A 14,921-nucleotide genomic window follows, 5' to 3' on the forward strand; every position below is an offset into this window, starting at 1 on the left:
TATGACTCCTAAATCCTTCTCATAAGGTGTACTCTCGATTTTTCGACCGCCCATTGTGTATTCAAACCTAATATTTTTACTTCCTATGTGTAATACTTTACATTTACTGACATTAAATTTCATCTGCCACAAATCTGCCCAAGCCTGTATGCTATCCAAGTCCTTCTGTAATGATATAACGGATTCCAAATTATCTGCTAATCCACCTATCTTGGTATCATCTGCAAACTTAACCAGCTTGTTACTTATATTCCTATCTAAATCATTTATATATATTAAAAATAGCAGCGGCCCTAGCACTGACCCCTGTGGAACACCACTCATAACATCGGCCAGTTCTAATGAGGTTCCTCGCACCATCACCCTCTGCTTCCTGTGTCTGAGCCAATTCTGCACCCATCTAAAAACATCACCCTGAATTCCCACTTCTTTTAACTTGATGCCCAACCTCTCATGTGGCACCTTATCAAATGCTTTCTGAAAGTCCAGATAAATAATATCATAAGCTCCACTTTGATCGTATCCTTTTGTTGCCTCCTCATAGAATTCCAACATGTTAGTAAAACACGACCTCCCCCTTCTGAACCCATGCTGACTGTTCAGAATAACTCCTGTCCTTGTCATGTGTTGCTCAATCTCAATCAATATGTGCAAAGCATACAATTATACAACTCAAAATTATATATCGAGCACATCTGTCTCGACTAAAACTCTCCAAATGTTTCCAGGGCATGATACAACCTGCGAACGTTGCAACCAAGCCCCAGCCTCGCTGGGTCACATGTTCTGGGCCTGCACCAAATTAACATCATTCTGGACAAAAATTTTTAATCACCTTTCAGACAGCCTTGGACTCACAATCCCTCCTAACCCATTAACAGCTGTGTTTGGGGTTCTTCCAGAGGGGCTTAAAGTGGAGAAGGACAAACAAATTGTGATTGCATTCACTACACTGTTGGCACGCAGACTCATTCTGATAAACTGGAAGAACCCAAACTCTCCTCTTTTAAGTCAGTGGGAAACCAATGTGTTTTATATTATTTGAAATTGGAAAAAATCAAATACTCAGAGGATCCGTACAGACTTTTTTCAAAACATGGCAGGATCTAATCAGTAATATTTTAAAATAAGTTTATAAAGCACAGAGAATTTATTAATTTAAGTATGTTTACAAGCCTTAAATTTTACGCCGTTTGGCTTGCTCTCTTTCAGGGGTGGGGATTGATCTGTTCTTAACTCAATTCTTCTTTTTGTAAAAACTTGATTGCTTTGTATGGATTGTAATAAAATTAAAAAAAAAACTTTGGAATTTACTCTTGACTAGTATTAGACAGCTGCAGTCTTTGGACATGTTTAAATTGAGATTTAAGGCTTAGCCTTCCAAATTAATTGCAATAATTTTAATTAATTTACTTTTTATGCAATATACTATTTCATTGTATGTAATTTTTATTTTATAACTTTTATTTAAGTAACTAGTATTTTTTGTATTTCATATGTTTTTATGGTATAAAGTGCCTTAGACACTTGTATTTTGTTAATGGCCACTAAAATATAATTCTTATTTCTTTAATTGGGTTTGAGCTTCATTCTGACTTTGTCACTTTTGAGTAGTTTAATCATATGGCCTCAAGCATTATTACCTGTTGGGAAGAAACATTATTCATACTGCAGTTACTTGATGATTGAGGAAAGGGGAAATAAAAGAGAACCTCAGCTAGAGTCATTACCTTAGCATTTTTCCTCTAGAAAAACCTATAGTCAGTCCTCTATCATTTAGTGATTACATTTTTATGAGGGTTTTGCCCGATTTTTCTTTTTACTTTACTCATTTTTGATGACCATTGCTTGCTACATTTTGCCTGCCTATGTTTAATCTACTGTCTATCCTGTCATTATAGAGTAATAATAATAATAACAGAGTTCAGTTTAGTTGTTGGTCATGCCTATTCTCCTGTCAGTTTATCCAGATCTGTACACTGACCATGACATGCATTGCCTATCTACATTAATGGCATGAAACACCACTATCTGGTTAACTAGCTCTGCTCTCTCACCTCAGAAGCCTGTGAGAGGGCTGTATATGCAACTGCCTCTTCTGCAGCCACAATAACTGCAACCCGGAGGAACTGCTGTGAGCCCACCTCTAGAAACCTGGTAACCCTGACTCTTCTGGCTCCAGAAGAAATCATAAAAATTACAATGGCATTAAATACGATCGCAGAATGAGCAAGACACACCTGTGTTACAGAATTGTACAATATATACATTTTTTTTTTCTTTCTCCAGTACACAGTGGTATTACACAAGGTTTGTCACCTGTTTCTGTGTAATTTTGGTTACACTCTACAACAATAATCAGGTTGCCTACTACTTAATTTAAATACATTTATGTTTACATATATAATATATAGAATAGATATAGAGATATAGATATAGATATAGAGATATAGATATATATAGATATAGATATATCTCTATCTCATTTATAAAAGCGGTTGGGATTGTCCTTCCGTCCCGTGTGTGCTACGCAGATGCGGAGTTTCACACATGCCCCTGCCACTTTGCAATGCACGATGGGATTTGTAGTTTCATTTTTCCAGGATGATTTTCTACTCCAGACTGTGCGATATCTTCTTCTTCTTTCTTACTATATAAAAGTGGTTGGGATTGTCCTTCCGTTCCGTGAGTGGAAAGCGTAGCGGTATTCCAGTTATCACAGACTTACTACTTGCAGCTTGCGGTACGAAACGACATGATGGGAGTAGAGTTCTGGTGCTCCCATCGTTCCCTTGCTTTTGTGCGCGATGCGCTGGAAAAATAGACAAAATTATGTCTCCGGAAATAATTAATGTTGATGGAGTACAAATGCCTCACCGCGTAGTAAATATCAGAGGGGTTCAAAAGGGCGACCTCAATATAGAAAAAAAGTTTAAATTTCATCACAAAAATAACAGACTACGAGTATTAAAGTAATACCGCTCAAATGCAATATAACCAAATTAATGAGTTTGTATAAAATATCAAATTGATCTACATATTGAATTACCTTAAGTGGTCAACTTAAAAGTTAGTCGCCTTAAAAGGCGGGTAAGCCTAGTATATAATATATATTTTGTGCGCAGGCGTGAGCCTTGCAGCAGCTTGTTACAACAGCTCCATGTCTTGTCTATGTATTTTAGTTTTTTTAGACTGTTTTTCGTTTTCCTAACGATAGCTTAAAGTACAAGTAAATGTTCGTAAGTGGAGCCCTCTTTGACAATGAGGTTTAAGTTAATAATTTTTTTTACTTTTTGTTTGGTTTTCCTGAGCACCACAAATGTTAACGTGGTGACCATTATTGGACGGCTTCTGGTTTACTCATGGAACCAGTTACTCGCTCTGAAACCAGACGCAGAACAAAACAGAATCGTTTTGGATTTACCTCCGGAGTTAAGAAAGACGAAGAGGGGGTGCCGTGAAGGTGCACAACTTAGGGGGAAACCAGCAGGTGGGTTTGTGCAACAGGTGGGTAAGAGTGAAACGAGAAGATGATACAAGCTGTATCTCCCCTCTGTGATCATGGGCAATGTTAGATCGCTTGATAATAAGATGGACAAGCTCATTGCCTTGGTTAAGCATAACAGGGAATTTCTGGAGTGCAGTTTAATGTTCTTTACTGAGATGTGGCTGCACAAGTTTATTCCTGACTCTGCCATGGACATTGCTGGCTTTCAGTGTGTATGAGCAGATAGAACACAGGTTGAAAGTGGAAAGCGCAGAGGCGGCGGGCTCACTGTACTTTTAATGAACGATGGTGCCACCCAGGTCACATTGTGATTAAAGAACATATCTGCAGCCTGGATGTTGAGTTACTAGCGGTTGGACCACGACCATACTGCATGCCCAGGGAGTTCTCAAATGCGATCGCCATTGTTGTTTACATTCCTCCTTCGTGCAGCAACAGCGTGTGATGTCATCCACTCGGTCACTGTGGGACTCCAGACGAAACACTCGGATGCTTTCATCCTCATGTCTGGAGACTTCAATCACGTTTCCCTTAACCGCAAACTTAGCAGTTTCAGCCAGTTTGTTAATTATCCTACCAGAGAGGATAAAACACTGGATCTATTGTATGCTAATGTTATAGAGGCATACAGTTGTTCAGCCATCCCACCTCTTGGGAGATCAGACCACAACTTTGTGTACCTTCTTCCTCTTTGTGCCACTTGTAAAGAGGCAGTCAGCCACTGTCAGTACTATGAGGGTGTGGTCAAAGGAAGCCAGTGTAGCTTTACAGGACTGCTTAAGGCAACAGATTGGGATGCTCTCTGTGAGCCTCATTTGAAGGACATTGATGGTTTCACTGACTGTATCACAGAATATGTTAACTTCTGTGTAGACAACACTGTACCTTTTAAAATCTGTACGCTGCTTCCCTAACAACAAACCCTGGGTCACCAAGGACATTAAAGCTCTTTGAATGAAAAGAAGAGAGCATTTAGGTCAGGTGACAAAGAAGCAGTGAAGAAGGTTCAGAAACAGTTGTCTGTTAAAATAAGAGGTGAGGGACAGTTATAGAATAAAGCTGGAACAAAAGCTGCAGCAGAACAAAACCAGAGAGGTCAGGAAGGGCATGAAGGCAATTACTGGTTTTAATTCAAGCTGCCAGAGGACTGAGGGTGACCGAGAAAAGGCAAATGAATTTAACCAGTTTTTTTAGTAGGTTTGACAGCATGCCTCAGTCCAACCTGCCCTGCAGCTCTACCTCTGTGGCTGCCAATGTATCCCTGGACACCACCATCAATACCTCACCTGCTAACTTTTCCCTCTCCCACCACTCATTACAGGGGAAAGAGTGTGGTGAATCATTACCTTCTAACCCCCTCCTTACCAGCTCAACCCTACTCCGCCCCTTGTTCTATCCACAACACTGACACAACCAGACCATCCACCACCTTTACAGAAGACTTCGTCGTGAGAGAATTACGCAGACTTCGTTCTGACAAGGCGGCAGGCCCTGATGGCATCAGCCCAAGGGTGCTTAAATTCTGCGCCTCACAACTCTGTGGTGTACTACTTAGGATTTTCAACTTAAGCCTGAGTGTTTAAAAACGTGCCAGTGCTATGGAAAACATCATGTCTGGTTTCTGTTCCAAAGAAGGCACATCCTAGTGCCTTTTCTGACTACAGGCCAGTGGCTCTCACCGCACACATCATGAAAGTCTTTGAGAGACTAGTCCTGGAAATACTTCGCCCCCAGGTTAAGTTAGCACTGGATCCTCTCCAGTTTGCCTATCAGGCGAGGATTGGAGTCGAAGATGCAATCACCTACCTGCTGCACCGTGCCTACAGTCACCCAGACTAGCCAGGAGGAATTCTCAGGATTATGTTCTTTGATGAATATGGGCTGGGATGTGGAGCAATTTTGTAATGCCTGTCCTGACTGTCAAATGGTTTCCACTCACATACCCGCCAGGGCACCCCTTGTACCGATGCTATTTTAGACATCCCCTTTGAGAGGGTGGGATTAGGTATTGTTGGCCCACTTCCCAGGAGTAAAAGTGGCTTTCAGTATATGCTCGTATTAATTGATTACGCCACAAGATACCCAATAGTAACAGTGCTGTGACAGGCAGATGCCTGACCCATTGCAAAAGCACTCTTGAACATGTTCACACGTATTGGTATCCCTCGCAAGATTCTCACTGATCAGGGCACACACTTTGTCTTGCATCGTGAAACAACTATGCGAAAGTTTCAGAATTAAGCAGTTACACTCCATGGTCTATCATCCACTGACGAATGGCCTCACTGAACGATTGATTAAAACCCCCTAAAACAGATGATTCAGCGGGTAGCCCATGATGATCCAACTTTCTGGGATACTGTGGTACCTTTCCTCCTGTTTGCTGTTCGGGAGGCCCCACAAGCATCCATTAGGATGAGCCCTTTAGAAATATTATTTGTCCGGTGACCACGCATTTTGGGATGAATGGATGGGGACTGGCGAAACACCCGATGGGGGGAAGTTTGTCGACTAAGTCGTTTCACTGCAAGAGCACATTGCCAGATTGTTCTCTGTTGCAGTGGAGCATCAACAGCTCAAGCAAGAGACACAAACATCGTCATAACAAAATGAGTAAACTCCGCAAGTTTAAGAAGGGTGATCGTGTGCTGGTGTTGATCCCACCTGACCCACAATCATTTTCCTCTCCGAATGGCAAGGGCCGGCAGTGGTAGAAAAGCGTATGTCCCCTGTGAATTATAAAGTCAGAATTCCCGGGAGGCTGAAACCCGTACAAATTTTGCATGTTAATTTTTTAAAGGAGTGGCACGACCGTCACAAAGTCCTGAGGCCCATTGTATAAAAAATAATAATACAGTAAATAAATAATAATAATAAATAATAAAAATGTTGTGTACTCCCATTTCCAAGCTCAAATCGCGATGTATGAAACCTAAACTTGGCGTAAAGCCACGCTCATTTTCACGCTAGCTCAAACCCTGGCGTACGCAAGTTCTCTGCTCGGTTTTGCAAACTGACAGCACCCAGCGTCAAAGTAATGCTTTTGTTCCAGTGTGGTTTCCCTTTCTTTTTTAGATCCATATTCCTGACACGGCTTTATCAAATACACTGAAATTAACCACATATTGTTTATTAGTTTAAGGCATCTGATTGTAATTAACTCGTAACAATATAATGGTCCACGGAATGGCCAAACTATTCCAAATACCATAGCTGCTGTAGCGTTGTTACTCGCACTGCACCTTCTTCTTCTTTCAGCTGCTCCCGTTAGGGGTTGCCACATCAGATCATCTTTTTCCATATTACTCTCACTGCACCACTCGGAGTATTTATATCACTGTATCTGAGTGTGGAATCACAGCTCTACAGCAGCTGATCGAAAAGAGAATTATCAGAATACAGAATCAAGCACACGCTGCCTCAGCCATGCTGCCTATTTGAACTGCTTGCATATGGAAAATGCTTCAGAGCCTTTCCTGCACGGACATCGCTCTTCAGAAACAGTTTCATCCCAATAACTATTAAAGCACTCAATCCGTCCATCAAGTGCTCATTGTAGAACTGTTTGTACTTATAAGTACAATTACCTCACTGTAAACTTGTGATACAGTTATATTGCACAACCTGAGCCACTTTATAAAGTGCGTATTTACATATGATGACAATATCATTTTTAAGATGAAATGCAGCAAAATATGTATTACATTATACAGATAAAATGTTAACATCATTTAAATCTATATTGTTAATAATTAAACATGTGAGGACATGGTGTTGCAGCACTAGCTAGTTCAGGGATTGATTCTGCGTCGCGCTGTATTCTTGCTGGTGCTGGCACGACACTGGAAGGATAGATGGATAGAATAATTAAACGTACTACAAAGATATTTAAATGTTACTTAAAAGTTTTGAAGAATCGGCATTCTAAGCTTACAGGTGGCTTAACATCTATTACAGGGCTGATTGTGTGGTGATTGGTTACTTGGAGAAAGAAAAGGAAGGACAGGAATTGGGGGGGGTTAGTACATTTGAAAGAGACAGTACTGTTGCAATAAATTATTTCATCAAAGATCTTGCAGGAGGCAGGAACAATCTCTGGATGAGGCGCCAGCTCGTCACTATCACTGAGCCACCGTGTTACTATGTTTAATAACATGCTTTAACTCCTATGATCATGAAAATGACATCAAGTATACATCTCAGTATTTTAATTATTAAGAGAGCTGTAATATCACGAATGTAATGAATTCTGTGTCGTTTTGGAGGAAGAGAATGCCAGTTTCAAAAGCATGCAGTGATTCACACACAGAGCACATAGAAGAACACATACAAAACAAAGCATTTAACGTGCTAATTTAGTTACGATGGTATTTGAGAAACTAGTAAATGTCACACGATCAACTTCCTATTGTTTATTCCACTGTTTAAACCTACAAATAGTAAGTTTTTCCTTACCTCCACTTGGTATTCGCTGAAATTCTTCTATTTTCCCCTACGTTTTTGCCATTGCCTTTTCACAGAATGCTGAGCTTAAGGGCTATTTATATTGATTTGCATATTCAAAGAGGCATAATTCTGGGAGGAGTTGCAGGCGTTTGCACGTGCGTTACTTTTCATACTGACTGGGATTTATGGAGCGGAAGAATGTGAAAGCTGGCGTTCACACAAATTTATGCATCTGGATTTTTTTTGTGCATATGCACATTTCTGCTTTTGTCCTTACTCCATGTTTTAGTGTGAATTCTATGCATGTCGTTATGCATGAGGCCCCTGGTCATGGCCGGAGCAGCCCTCCAGACTGAGGTCGCTATTGGGGATGATTTAACTGACGCCCAGAAGGCAGAATTGTTATTGCTGATGGAGGGGAACTCAGATGTCTTCTTGGCCAAGCCTGTCCAGAAAACGGTTGCAGAACACAGGATTGTCACTCAACCTGGTGTTACTATACAGGTGCCCCTGAATCGCCTACCAGAAGCAACAAGGAAAGTGATACACGAGGAAATCCAACAGATGCTCCAATTAGGCATTATTTGGACAAGCTAAAGCAAATGGTGGAGCCCAATTATGCTCATCTCAAAGTCTGATGGTTCAGTTCGGTTCTGTATTAATTCTTCCAAGTTTGATGCATACCTGATGCCGCGTGTAGACGAGTTGTTGGAAAAGCTCGGGCAGGCCTCCTATATCTCCACCCCTGATCTTATGAAGAGTTATTGGCAAGTCCCTTTTGGAGGAGTCTAGTTGTGAAAAAAACTGCGCTCACCACTCCGGACATGTTTGAATTTACAGGACTCCCTTTTGGTCTCCATGGCGCACCGCTGAAATTTCAGCGAATGATAGACCAGTTCCTGCGTCCCCATTCTGTGTACGCAGGTGCCTATCTTGACGATGTGGTCATTTTCAGTAATGACTGGGATTCTCATCTTGTCTGTCTTCAGGCAGTGCTCGACAGTTCATGGCTGGTGGGGTTGACAGCCAACCCTAATAAGTGCAAGCTGGGTATGTCACTATTTGGGATATCTCATGGGGAATGGATCTGCTCAAGCCTCAAATGAGCAAGGTGGGAGAGGTGCCTGCATATCCCAGTGCCGAAACACACAGGCAGGTTTGTGCCTTCTTTGAGGGGTATTACAGGCGGTTCATTCCCCATTTTGCACATTGGCCCTCCTCCCCCTTACTGACTTGACAAAGGGCAGAAAGAATTGTAGTGTTGTCTGGACTTATGCCTGTGAGTGTTTTTGTGGACCTAAAAGCTGCTTTATCATCATTCCAGGTTCTGCGCAATCCAGACTTTTCAAAAGAATTTATTCTGCAAACAGTGTTTTAAGGGGGAAGAACACCCAATCAAACTTCTCAGCAGGAAATTGCTACCCATGAAGCGTAATTATTCAACAATTGAAATGGAGTGCTTAGCAATTAAGTGGGTGTTGGAAGTCCTCCGTTTACTATCTCTGGGGACTACAGTTTAACCTGGTTACTGACCAAGTCCCGCTGCAATGGCTGTACAAACACCCGGTTTACCTGGTTGCCTATCAGTTTACAGGCTTTTGCTTTTGATGTTTGCCGCCATCCTGGGGTCGTACACACCAATGCTGACATTCTCTCCTGCCTTGCCTAGCCTGACTTGGCTGGTCGCTTTGCCCACACCGGTGTAGACAAAGCTAAGGAGGGAGATGTAAGGTTTCTAAACTCTTTTGGGACCTCCCTCCCCCCAAAAACAAAACACCCCCAACAGAACGACACATAGAAAAGCATCCCAAAGCTCGATCGCTGTATCTGTGGAAGACAGTTTATCAGTTGCCAGGGCAGTTGCAGGCTCCCAACACTGTAGCAGCTAAAGCAGGGAACAGGATTACGTGGCCAGTAACCTGGCTACAACCCTGCCTGATTGCTGTGTCTGTGTATAGCAGAGTGGTAGATCCCACTACAATAAATAACCGTGCTGTTCCTGTTTCAAGCTGAATAAAGTTGATTTTGCTAAAGTACTGAGACTCAGCCTTGTGTTTTGGGATGCAAGACAGGTACTCGCATGTCACAATATATATACTGTAGATGGCCCTTGAGTTATGAATGACTTGCCTTCCGCCTGACATTTGCAACCCAATTTTGTATGTAGTAAGCACATACTAGCACTGTAAATGCCGATTAAAAGAAATACTGGCAAAAATGTATAATTACTTATTTTACAGAAAACCTTTTAAACTTATAAAATGATGGCGATAAAATATTACTATACATCAAATAACAATGCACAATTAAAACTAAAGTGAATAACAGTTATGTAACACCTCAGATTGTTAATTTTTTATAAGAAACTACAAGGTGTTATTTGAATTTGTTAGTCCTCTTCAATTCTTCTGTCTCATTATCATTGACTTTTATTTACTTGCATAATAATGAATACTTATAAAAGAAAAAAAAAACTTGTAAAGACACTTGTAAATTTTTTTTATTAGTCATATTATTATTTCATGTTGCTTTTCTCTTTTTTACTTCCAAACAAAAATTATACATAACATAACCTGTATAACAAATGGCACATGATAGAATAAATAATTTATTGGTTGTCAGCAAGGCTTCATTAAAGGGTCTTTTGAATAGTGTTTTTACAATGGAGACTATTATAGTTTAGGCATGCGGCCATTAAGGTGCTTAACATCCAACCATTTTTAATCATGACAGAGTACCACATAGAGTTGAAAATGCCATAATGATTGTGTGAAAACTCACCACTAACTGATGACTGCAATATGTACTTAAGATGCTGGAATTCTATTTCTCTTCAGCTAAATAGACAGCTGCTTATATATCTGCTTACTTGTGACAGAGCTTTTTGCGTGGCTATACATGCTGCATTTGGTGACACGTGCTGTCTTTGATGAAAGATTACAGAATGTCACTTCAGACTCACAACTGTTGTGTTCCCTGATGGCAAAGTTGGAATGTGTACTTAGGACATTGGGAATTACAGCTAGTTGCTTATTAAGCTGCTTACCTGTGAATGAGCTTACTGCACAACAAGTTTGAAAATCTGCGTGTGCAGTGCCATTCCTCACTGTTAGGGATGGCTGCTATTTATTCATCTGTGCCAAAGCTAGTTTACTTTATTCATAATCAAAAAATGTAGTTTGCTAGATACAAATTGATTGAAGTTCAGGTGAAAATAAAATTCTGGCCGTTTTATGTTTTCTTTCTTTTGTGTCTGCAGAATTGTTGGAACTGAAGACTGCCATAACCTAAGACCCACCTGTATATACTAACCAATTATAAAGAAGGTACACTTTCAGACAAATACTGGTTTTGTAAATCTGGGATCACCACACGTTTCATATTTCACTTAAACAGCAACCTTTTATAACTTAATTGCCTAATACAAGCAGTTTATGTTCAAGCTTGCTTTTCTATCTTGCTGTTAGTTCACAGACTTTGGGGACTCATCCTTCTGCAGCTTAATAGTGCTGATGGTGATGCCTTTGAAATCATTTCATTTCTAGGAACACACAACTGGAGTAACATAAGTGAAGAGGTTTATCATATTTCCTGTGTGCCGTTATAAGATTCCAGTATTGCTCCTTCAAGTGTAAGAATAAAGATTGTTTAAATAGACTGCAGAATTTTCAGAGATACATTTGTGCTAAGAACCTGCTATGACAGCTCATTTGAAAGGAGCTCTGGTGAAATGAAATTTGAAGACTATGTGATACATTATAGTAACACAAAGTTCATGGAACCAACTTAAGATTATACGTGCTTATGACGATACACATTACCTTTCTGGTTGTATGTATTAGCAAAAGGGTAGACTGTGGTTATAAATAGATGTACATGTTCAGCAATACTTACAGTATGTGTGCTGTTTTTATGATTCTGGGATTGTTATGACTCTAGGATGTTTTAATAGTCTTTTAATATTATTATAATTAATAAATATATATATATAATTCATATATCAATAATACATTAATAATAATAATTAATTAATATTGAAATAGCTATTTTATTTAATATTTTCAATTATTGTGTCGTGATTTAGATTTTTTTTGCTCTCTGTTTCTCAATCTCATTTCTATTCTGCACCACATGTAAGAATGTATTCTCCCGTAACTTGGAGCAGTTATTAATTTCTTCAAGTCAGGTGCTGCCATGTTGTTTACAATGTCCACACAGTGCCTATAAAAAGCATTTACCCCTTTTGAAATTTTTAAATTGTATTGTTATGCAAATTTGAATCACAGTTGAATTAGATTTTTTTGACACTGATCAACAGAAAAGACTCTTTAATGATACACATGAACAAGGATCTCTGCAGAGTATTTTAATTAATTATAAAACACATAATTAATTGCAACAGTATTCATACCTTCAAGTCAGCATTTAGTAGATGCATCTTTGACATCTAGTCTGAGTTGACACATCTGTATCAGCTTTGCACATGTGGAAACTGCAATATTTTTCCATTCTTTGCAAAATTGCTCAAGCTGTCAAGTTGTAGGGATTGTGAGTAAACAGCTTCAATTCTCACATGACCTGAGATCTAAACTCTAACTCAGCCACTCTAGAACTTTAATACTGCTGTTTTTAAGCCATTTCTGTGTAGCTTTGGTGTTAATGCTTGGGGTTATTGTCTTGCTGTAAAATAAATCGTCACACGAGGCACAGGTTTCTTGCAGAATGCATAAGATTTACCTTCAGGATTTCCATGTATTCTACTGCATTCAATTTTACCCTATAGCCTTTCAAGCCTTCCAGGAGAAGAATTCCCCAAAACAATATAAAGCTGCCACCACCATGCTTCCCAGTAGCGATGGTGTGTTGTTGAGAATATGCAGCGTTTAGCTTACACCAAAGATGATGTTTAGTCTAATGGCCAATAAGCTCAATTTTGGTCTCATCAGACTTTAGAATCTTGTTCCAGCTGAATTCCATTACTCCTAAGTAGCTTTGGTGAACTCTAGCTGGAATGTCATCTTTACCTCTCTCTCATTTACACACAACTGGTGAAGCACTTGGGGAAGAGACATTGTATATACATAGTTAATCTTATCCAATGTAGTTTATAACTCCTGCAGAGTTATCAGGTCTCCTGGTGGCTTCTCTAACTAGTATTCATCTTGTAAGACTGCACTTTTTGTGGAAGTCCTGCTCTAGATAAATTTTCAGATGTGCCTTACTCTTTCCATTGCTTAATGATTGATTTAACTGTACTGCAAAGGATATCAGTGACAGATATTTTCCTGTATCCAACCTCCTGACTTGTGCTTTCCAGTCACCTTTTCATGGTCTTTTTTGGAGTTTCTTTTTGTCTTCATTGTTTATGTTAGGCCATAATACTGACTTACCACAAGTTGGATGTTACAGATACAGGTGCATGCTTACTACAATCAGTTGATACCCCTTGACTACAGACAGCTGATCTCCAATGAACTAATTATTTGATTTCTAAAATCAACTGGCTGCAGCATTAGATTTTTAAAATTTGGAATATGATCTTTTTTTTTTTGTTTGGGATTACAGCTACTTGTTTATCAACTCACTTTGGTGTCATTTTCTGTACCCTATCACCACCACCTCTTCAGCAGCTGCTGATATCCTTTTACATGATTAAATCCATTGTCTAAAGCAAAACTGCAGTGGGAAAATAAAGCTTAATTTCAAAAGACTCTATCAGAGAGTTAGCAAAGTTGGACTGGAACCAGTTTAATTGTAGTTAAGGCTGTGCCCAACAATAACCCAGAATTGTACTAAAACATTTTCCTAAACATTCTGACATCCCAGTAGTGTATTATTTTACAAAGTAGACTGCTATAATTTGTGTTACTATTTATATTAAATGCCTCTACAACCTTATTAGAAATAATGTAATGCTCTCATAATGTATATGTAAGTACAGTAGATAAAAATCTTTGCTTGTATGTAGAAAAGCGGTGGTATCATCTGCTGGCTTGCTGCTGGTGAGCTGTTTGTTCTGCTTGTCATTGTTTTAAGAGCTGGGAGCACATGAAGTGTGTCTGCCAAAAGCATTCCAACAACTGCTAGGTTAGATGTCCGTGGACTTTTTAAATGTTGTCTTACTGCCTTGTCTCACATGATGTTAAAGTGTCTCTTGTGGGACATCGAATTGTCTTCTGAGAAAATCACGTCTCATCTCCCTAGTCTCCCATCCAAGATTTTTTTTTTATAATAGGGAGATGATTACTGTGGAAATGTCCAAGAGTGTCCATACAAAGCTCAATACTTTGCTGCATCATCTTATGATGTATTGATTTTTGCCATCACACTTATACTCTATATTACTGTAACACCTTTTACAAAAACTTCAGTTACAATTCCTGAGGGGATTTCCTATTCTTGTGGTGTGACCTTTTACCACTTGAAGAGTTTTTAAATGCATGGATTCTTTACATTCCTGTAGCATCTGCGGTGACTTTGTTATGCCAAAATGCATTCAGTATACATCAGTTAGTACAGAATATAAAAAATATATATGTTGAAGATTTTATCGATGGATGTTAAATGCTGAAGAAATAAACCATTCTTTGGTATTAATTCAAATAGAAAAGCAGGAATGAAAAAGATTTTAAAAACAATTCAGTTTTGTAATATTTTCAATGACAATAGTTCCAACTGTTGCATTAAACTACAATAAAATGCATCTTTGTTTTAACTCATTTCTAAATATTTTTAAGGTATGATACCTTAATCTACTGTACTTCTAAATACTCCATATTATGATTAAAAGAATTATGCCCTGTAGTTACACAAACCAGAACTAACACTAGGCTTTTTTACCTGGTACTATAAATAAACAAGTACCATATTTAAAGAGCAGAAACCAACCAAGCTTACCATGCATTACATGTTCTACATATATATTACTTTGTTGATTCTGTTAAAATTGAAACAGATCAACTGATTA

The 14,921-nt window shown here is 39.1% G+C and overlaps 1 protein-coding gene across 1 annotated transcript in view; it reads right to left on the reverse strand.

Moving 5' to 3' along the window:
• Nucleotides 1–14,921, reverse strand: part of LOC120524434 (cell adhesion molecule 2-like) — a 481,595-nt gene that overhangs the window by 442,499 nt on the left and 24,175 nt on the right. The window lies entirely within an intron of this gene.

Source organism: Polypterus senegalus, chromosome 2 (genome assembly GCF_016835505.1).
Source record: "Polypterus senegalus isolate Bchr_013 chromosome 2, ASM1683550v1, whole genome shotgun sequence".
NCBI classification, from domain to species: domain Eukaryota; kingdom Metazoa; phylum Chordata; class Cladistia; order Polypteriformes; family Polypteridae; genus Polypterus; species Polypterus senegalus.